Raw genomic sequence first — 9,523 nt, forward strand, 5'->3', positions numbered from 1 at the left:
CTACTGCCATTCTATAAAGCACGATCACGCAGAATTACAGCAATATAAGATACTCGTCAAGTGTAATATAGTGCATAGTAGGTAAGCTACCATTAACACTTCAATACAAGTAAAATGCAAGAATTAGCTAAAAAGCATAACAATATTTGACAAACTGACCTCACAAAGTTTTGAAAACTTCAAAAAATAAAAATAAATAAATAAATAAAATAGAAAAGATATACTTTCAGGAACACAATTAATTCAGTACCCGAACTTGCAAAGTGTTTGTTTTGATATTCAATAGTACCATTTAAAATCAAAAATCAATCACATTTCATTATTTCTATGGTTCTATGAGTTCACTAAGTTTAACACCTGTATGCAATGAAAGTATATGAGTAAAATATAACTTTATGGGTCAAGTTACTGAGAATCTTAATCCTTTTTAAATTTTAAAAAATAACATAAACATAGAGACATGTAAAAAAGTAGGTATACGGTACCTTTTCGGAACGCCTTTGCCAATTGAAAACAGAACAAACATAAAGAAATAAATGAAAATGATTTAACACCAATTAAAAATAGAACATAAATAAATAAACAACGACGGTTGAAAACGTAACAGATTATAGCAATAATGTAGCAAATGCAGTAAACGACAACCTTAGTATACTCCTAATGCCGGTATCGTAACCGGCTTCAACGAATCGCAAAAAACCTAGCATCATCAGGTGGTCCATCCTCAACTTTAACTAACACTTCCCTTCGTCCTGTACCTAATCAAAGGCGAATCAACAGCAAAATTAATATATAAAATAAATAATTTTTTACTTAGGTTTATTATATTATATAAAATAAATTGAGAAAGTTAGGGTTAGGGTTTTATTTACGAAAAGGGGGAATGACTTACCCACGGTTGCGAACATGGTGTAGAGATCGATTAGCTTACTGATTTATACATTAATTTGAGGTAAAGGCTATGGATTAACACTGGTGATTAAGTGAATCTTTTGAATGAGGTGAAGAATTAAATGGAAGAGAAATGAATTTGAGAAGGGGAATAATTTTGATATACACAATGAAACAGAGGAGAAACGGTTGGATATATTTTTGGGTAGAGAAGATTTTGATCAAGCCAACATGTGGAGGAAGAGTTTTTTTTCTAAATATGCACAGTTCCCATGAGCCATGGGTTTTCTCCCATTCCGGTGGTCGGAGGCTTTGATCCGACGGCCAAAGATTCTCTCCACCGCGCTTCTCGTGGTGGGTTTGGCTTCATATGGCTGTTTAAATCTCTTTTACCGCCAGAACACTTTTCGGGCACCGGACTTGCTGAAGTTGCCGTACGGCGGCCGTTGGCTGTCCACCACCATGTTGGTAGTGGCAGCCGACTGATGTGGTATAATGGAGGCTCCGGGCCTGGCGCTCCAAATCTGTTGACGTCAAGAGTGGTCCAACATTTTCAGTACTTTCATATAAAATCACTTTATTCACTTCATGTTCTTCACATTTCCCTATCATCCCATTTACAAATCAATTCCAAGTTGTGGGTTGTATCAAACATTTTTCTTATGGTATATATCATCTGTAGGTTTGATATTAAGACAATATTTAGTGGATCATATAAAGAAAAAGGGTTGTTTATTAATTATAAAATTCTAAAAGTTTACACGGAAAGATGGGATCATAGAGAAATGACAGAGAGATGATGATCACACAAATCATAATAGGCGGGTTGGACAATCAAGTCACTGCAAAGATGCTTTTAGATTACCTTGAAGAAAAAGTTGAATATATATTAGATGCAGACTGAAAACGTCTTCTACGCCATCTGACACATATCATGAATTCAATACTGACCACGAGGGCATCCACAAAGTACTTTGCGAACATTGAACCACGTGCATTTTGTTATTCTTGTTTTAAGCTTATTCAGCTAAAGAAGCTTCAAACACAGGTAAACTTATACTCAACGACAATACATTAATAGTTATTTTACTAACTTAAAAGGAAGGAGACATCATATATAATGTGCAGGGTAGTACTTGAAATAGAGCTTTTGACTAGCGTAAGTAAACTTTTTCTTACTTGGAGCGAACCAAATTCGAGCGTTCACTTCCTAGTTGATCCGTTTTACCAAAGTTCAAATTACTATTCACTAAGACACCACATTTTGTTTTGAAGGGATAAAGAATCGTGCAATGATAAATCAACACCATTTTATGAAAATGGTTTTGGATCTATTGAAAAAGTCAACCCGCGGAGGTAAACATTGCGTCTTTAAAGTACATAATTTCGTACAAACGCTCCTTACATGATGGATTTTCTTGTGTGAAGTTGATCAAGAATAGTTTCTACATAGCTCAAAAGTTAATTGAGAAACAAGTTCAGTAAAATGATATTATTCAAGTTAGAATATTGATATTACTCCAAGCAAAATGATATTATTCAAAGCTTTGAGAGTGAATCAGTCTATTATCTAAAATAATAATTATTTTGTTCAACTTGTTTCTCAATCAACTTTGGACTATAACTTTGGACTATGTAGAAACCATTCTTGAACCAACTTCACGCAAGAAAATACGTCATACAAAGGGCATTTGTACGAACTCATGTACTTTAAAGCCAAACCCCAAGGGGTGGCCTAGTGGTTGGATGCTTGGGAATCTTCAATGGAGACCCAGATTCAATCCCCATTAGCTACACTTTGAGGCCTTACCTTTAAAAAAAATATACTATAAAGCCAGAATGTTGACCTATATGTGTTGACTTCTCAATAGATCAATAACTTATTATGTACGTTGATGTTGATTTTATCATTGCGTGATACTTCGTCCCAAAAAAAGGCAGTGTCTCTCGTTAACAAAAATTTGCAACTCTGATCAAACGGATCAAATAGAAAGCCAACGCTCGAATTAGGCCCTCTACAAGCAACAAAAATATATCTAGGCAAGTCAAAAGCTCGATTTCAAATACCACATTTGACAACTTATATGGCCTCCTTCCTTTTAAGTTGATTCATTTTGTAAAAATTCTCCAGTCCTAATCTAACTTTTAATGTATTGTCATTACATGTGTAAACTTCATTAGCCGAGTAAGTTGAATCACAATCATGAACAAAGATATGCACGAATGGATGAGGTTCGACTTTTGGATACTCATTAACCGTGTAGATAGGCTCAAGGTCAGCATTGAATTCAGGATACGTGTCGGGTGGCGTTGAAGACATTCTCATCCTACATCTAATATAAATTTAATCTTTTCCTTCAAGGAAATCTAAAAGCATCTTTGTACTGACTTGATTGTCCAACCCGCCTATTCTAACCTATGTAACCAGCATCCCTCTATCAGATCTCTGATTTCATAATTCCGTATAAAGTATTAGAATTTTATAATTAACAAACAAACCACCTTTAAAATGACGTCTCGATACCAAACCTGGAGATGATATATACCATAAGCAAATGTTAATTTTACATCACTCGAATATCAATTTCAAGAGTCCACATGAAAAACAATATTAAGATTCCTAAGTATCCACTTACATTCTGAAGATTAAATTCATGGATCTACATCTAATAAAGAGTAAACATGTACATAATAGTCCTTTTAAGTTTCTTAGTGCAACAAAGGAAGTAAATGTCAAGGTAAAGAAGAAACTAAAATAATGATCAAACGAGCGACTATGCTAATACACAAACAATTACAACAATAAATTGCTTTATTATCTCGAGTTTTCAGGTAAAACTTGTATACGACCCACGAACTCACGGGATTATGCAAGAAAATTTGTCATGGTATTATAGATTAAAGAACTATACATATCTATATTTAATTAAATAGTACGTAATCACAATCTTCATACATAATTTTCAAATCATATATGTAGTTCTACTGGGGCTCGGTATTCAAGTTTTGAATGCATTCTTCCATTTTTGCCACTTTTCCAATTCAGAGTTGAAGGCATGAATTAGGTTAGACATTGAACAAAGCCAAAATGAAAAGAAAATAACATAACATAATGAACTCGACACTATTCAACGAATACTCATTATCAAACTAATTTTTAACGGGCAGAAGGAATAAGATAATGTCCGAAGATGAGCAAATAATGACCACTATAATTAATAGAGAAGGTCCACTTATTTAGTTGCCCCACCAATGTAATGTTGAATCTTGCTTTACACGTCATAATTATGTCAATTAAAGATGCAAAATTTAGAGGCAAAAATTTGATGTGATCTCCCTTAGACTTATATACATATATTTGTTTTGTCCCATGACCGATGTGGGACTTTGGTTTGCACCCCAACAAACCTCCCCTCAAACCCAAGTCCATCTGGGCCTCCCCTCCAACGATAGTCCAGATCCAACTTTTACCGCCGCCAACTCGGAACTCTCAACCTGGTGGGAGGGCAGGGAGATTTCGATACAAGGCTTCCAGGATCAACTCATCGTGCCAGGGTCGCGCCACGTCGCTGCGTGCGCTCAGGGGTACGCCCACTGCGCTGTCCACCACATCGAGGCTATAGCCTAGCTCTGATACCATTTGTAAGGATCGTATAGCCCAAACACAATGTCCTGCAATCCAAGAGTCCATCCTTTTCTAAAACCAATTGGTGATAGAGGGACTTCCCCTTAGACTTATATACATACATTTGTTTTGTCCCATGACCGATGTGGGACTTTGGTTTGCACCCCCAACAAACAATACATAAATGCATTCTAAATTATCAGTTACCTTGCATAAGTCTCAAGACAGTTGCTCTTATGAAAATGATCAAACTTTCTTAAACATAAATCCATCAAATGTAAAACTTAGTTTACCCAATCCAATCAATGCTATGATAATCATCACCTTAAGCATTAAATAATCGAGTTAATAAGACGAATTTACCCCACCACCATTAATCAAAGTTAAGATGTGAGAGTAATATTAGCTGATAAGGAGAATGGATGGTTAGATATGGATCAAATTTAATCATCTAATGGCTTATAATAAAAGGTTATAACAATGATTAGGTATTTACCATTAATTTCATCCTCATTTCATGTAACGAAGAAAAGAAGTACAGTAAAAGAAAGAGTTTACTTAATATACAAAGTAGTAAAAGAAAGACTTTACTTAAAATACAAAGTAGTAGAATAAAGACTTTACTTAGAAGACAAAGTGGGAAAGTGATTTCAATTTTCTCACTGGTAAAACAATAATTTTTAAGGAAATAAAAATATAAGAACCAAAATGTAAATATAAAAACTACAAGCAAACGGAGATGGGAAGTACCCGTTCATGTATTTGGATCTTAAGGCACGAGACAATGCTTGTAGCTTTCTACTAACCGATTAGTCATCTTGGTTGACTTCCAATATAGCCATAAAATCGCTAGGATCCTCCACCTGACATCACAAACCTTATTCATTCAATTGTAGTCAATTATGTTAATATCTTAAATTATTATTGATAGATCTGTAACAAAACTTAGAATGTTAGTTATCTTGAAGTATATATATGTATAAAAAAAGGTTTGCAGTGCGCAACCGATTACATATTAAGTTTTGACAAATTATTCAACACATTCAGTTTGATACCTCTAGCTCAAAGTATGAAATATTTTAACCAACGTATGAGAAAAAGAAAGAAAAAGTCTAAATTCACCTTAAGGCCACATGAGATCATCTGATTCACTTTCACCTTCATTGATCAATAACCATAATATCCTTCTATTCTTCTAACCATCATAAAATGATTTGAAGGCACAAAACTTCCTATAATCATAACGTAACAACCCTTTACTATCCATAAAGTTAACTTCTAAAATGAAATTATATTTATATATATACGATGCCTGGCAAACGGGTCAGGTTGGGTAACGGGACAATATGGTTTTGGGTTGAAATGGGTCACAGGTCAAACGGGTCAATTTTTTAAACGGGTCAAAATGGGTCAGGTTGGGTCGGTTTGGGTAACGGGTCGAAACGGGTCACAGGTCTGTTGGGTCAAATGGGTCAAATCGCTTTTTTTACATTTATTACATTATTTTAGTTATTATTATTTATTATATTTACATAAGAACTATTAATAAACATAATAAATGATATAACCATAAATGCTTTCATAAACTTTTGACGGATGAAACTTTTTGTGCTCGACCCATTTGACCCGTTCACAAAACCCATTTGACCCATTTCTATTTATTGATTTTTGAGTATTGATACCCATTAGACCCGTTCCTTCAGTTTTTTTATAGGACTCAGTAGGTTGGAGAGAAACACATTTAGATCTTTTTTTAAGTTTTAATTTACATTTTTAGGCTTAATTTTTCTCAAGACCCAATTGACCTGAAAGCTTGACCCATTTGACCCGAATTTAAGTGTATGGGTCACAATTGCCAGGTCTAATATACCTATAATAAACTAGTCAACTAGAGAACAATCTCAGCCAAGCAAAAACAAGATATGAAACCCAATGAAGTAAAAACACAAATCATAAAGCCCCTTTTCTACTAAAATTAGAGTAAAAACCCTAACACACACTAAAGTACTAAAATTAGCATACCAACAAAACCCTTTTTACATCAAATTGAAACACCTGTAGAGCTTGATGAACCAAATCGAAACTTTTTACAATCAAAGTAACAAAAGCCAAAAATCGAGAAGTAAAATACTAAAAACATTGTTCATATCAATATCAAAACATTAGTATAATCACACTAACCTTTATTTCAATTGTATCTGAGAAATGAGTTTGGTGGATGAACGAACGCGCAACTTGGAATCGATTTGTAAATGGGATGAAGGTGGAGTGTGAAGAAGAAGAAGATGTGAATAAAGTGAATTTGTACGAAAGAACACAAAATGGTGCCTCAAATTGATGATGTACAAATAGTAAGCTAATTGATCTTTGCACCATGTTCGCAACAGTCGATGTCATTCCGCCTTTTCTAAAATAAAACCCTAACCCTAACTTCCTTGATAAAGAACTCACAATTTTTCCCCAAACTTTGATCTTCAAGTTGAGCCGTTTGAAACTACTTGCATCGACTTGCAATCAAATTCGAACTTAGTTAAATGACTATTTTCTTTTTTTACAAACTAGAAAAACAAACTAGCGCTTTGCTTCGGAATGATTTTTGACCGATTAACAGTAAGTGATTTTAATCGGTTAGTAGTCGATAAATTGAATGTTTAAAAAATAACGGAATGAAAAAAATGTTGTAAAAGAGAAAAATTTCTTCGAAGTTGAGGTATTTACGGGGCTGCAAGTGCGAACAGTTACAGATCATCAGTGTTAGTATATTTATATGATTTAACGATTATCAGCTTCGGGGAACAACAGCTTAACTTGTGAAAATCATGAGGACCGACGATGTCAAAAAAAAAAAAAAAAAAAGTTAAGGGTAAACATGCAAGTTGGTACATATTATAATGACCAAAGGCGTAATTATGTCTATATAAAAAGGGAAATGACAAAGATACCCTTCTGAATATTATCATGCTCCGGCCAATTAATATTATAGTATAATATAATGTAGACGACTAACTTTATCTCAAATCTTGGGTCATTCATATCTTTAACATATTTAACATAACTTCTTTTCAATACATCAGCGCCACATCAACACAAAAAACTTTAACATTCCCTTAACTAAGACCTATTCTAACCCGGCGTCAGATCCCATCCGTCAGTCCATATGGCGAAATCTGGCGAAATCTGACGAAACATAATGCAACGTCAGTTAGTGAGGCCACCATCCGTCAGTCATGTATTTGACAGGTTTGTTTCTGTCCGTAAGTTTATGCACCAACCAATCACATAATTTTCAGATTTAATTAATATATATATTTTTATTATTAATTAATTTTTTTCCACCCAATTTTCAATCAGGTTTTACCACATCACTCTACTCAATATTTGACACAAAAAAATGACACAACGGTTAAAAAATTTCAGAAACTGACATCATCATGTCACATTCAGATTGCACTTTTGGGCCAAAAAGTGCACTAACTGCCCGTAATGTCACAGTCACGATTAGAAATGATCTAATATTTTCCTATCTTACACTCCACTTCATACTAAACCCATTTTAAATCATTATTTAAATACGATAAATAAATTTAAATAACGCTTTACTAAATCAATAAATAAAAAGAACACATTCTATATATATTCAATTAGAGAATGGATGAACAGTAATTTTCAATTGATTTGTAATTTTAATTTTCGATGTTTTTAGATTATAAATATATAACGATCGATTTTTAACACATAAGCTGCTTTGGCCGAGTGGTTGTATGTAAGACTTTTAACCGAAAGGTTAGATGATCGAATCACAGTCTCTACAGTTTTTTTGTTTCTTTTCTCCTGCATTATTTAAAATTTGTATTGGGCTGTAGCCTGTAGAAGGAAATTTGGGCTTACCAAAATTAATCCAATTATATTGTTTTAATCAATGTCATATGATCATTGGATGTTATAATGTCAATGTATTTTACTTGGTAATCTTATATTCAAATTTCAAGTAACAAATCATATTACGTGAGTTTTGTGGAAGTTAGACTTACATCTACACATGATGTATTTTAAAATGACCGACTCTCTTACCCCCATTAAAAATTTTCTATTTAAACCTTCTTATTTTTTATTTTTTTTCCTTAACCTTTTTTAGAATATTTTTTATACTTTTTTAAAAACTTTTTAAATTCTTTTCGCATTTTCTTTATTTTTTACAATCTTTTTATGGAACTTTTGACTCAGTGTTTCATTATAAGATACGTATAAAATTATTCGAGTTTTTTTATTTCTTTTCTCCTGCATTATTTAAAATTTGTATTGGGCTGTAGCCTGTAGAAGGAAATTTGGGCTTACCAAAATTAGTCCAATTATATTGTTTTAATCAATGTCGTATGATCATTGGATGTTATAATGTCAATGTATTTTACTTGGTAATCTTATATTCAAATTTCAAGTAACAAATCATATTACGTGAGTTTTGTGGAAGTTAGACTTACATCTACACATGATGTATTTTAAAATGACCGACTCTCTTACCCCCATTAAAAATTTTCTATTTAAACCCTCTTATTTTTTATTTTTTTCCTTAACCTTTTTTAGAATATTTTTTATACTTTTTTAAAAACTTTTTAAATTCTTTTCGCATTTTCTCTATTTTTTACAATCTTTTTATGGAACTTTTGACTCAGTGTTTCATTATAAGATACGTATAAAATTATTTGATCAACTATTTTTCTTACTTTTTTTCCTTTGCAAATATTCTCCAGGGAGATATTGTAAATTGGGTTGTGTTTCTTTGAAATTCGATATGAAAATATAAGTAACGTTAACGAACTACTAAATAGATATCAATGTATAAAATGTTTGGTGGAACCATGCATTCTTATTGTAGAATGTCGATAACGTAGTAAAAACAATGAACAACGAACATAGAACTATGTACGCATGAAATTTTATGTATATAATGAATATATCATGTAACACGTCAGTAGAAAAACCAAAAGCAACTCATGATTGGTTAACCGC

General features: G+C 32.9%; 1 long non-coding RNA gene across 1 annotated transcript; it reads right to left on the reverse strand.

Annotated features, from left to right (window-relative positions):
• Positions 1-645: 645 nt before the first annotated feature.
• On the reverse strand, positions 646-7,040 carry LOC139892357 (uncharacterized). The gene is made up of 5 exons (XR_011774043.1): positions 6,698-7,040; positions 5,639-5,748; positions 5,267-5,379; positions 893-1,496; positions 646-758 (listed from the first exon to the last, which is right to left on the reverse strand). It is a non-coding gene; the product is annotated as an uncharacterized lncRNA (long non-coding RNA).
• Positions 7,041-9,523: the final 2,483 nt, after the last annotated feature.

This window comes from Rutidosis leptorrhynchoides, chromosome 2 (genome assembly GCF_046630445.1).
Source record: "Rutidosis leptorrhynchoides isolate AG116_Rl617_1_P2 chromosome 2, CSIRO_AGI_Rlap_v1, whole genome shotgun sequence".
Lineage (NCBI taxonomy): Eukaryota > Viridiplantae > Streptophyta > Magnoliopsida > Asterales > Asteraceae > Rutidosis > Rutidosis leptorrhynchoides.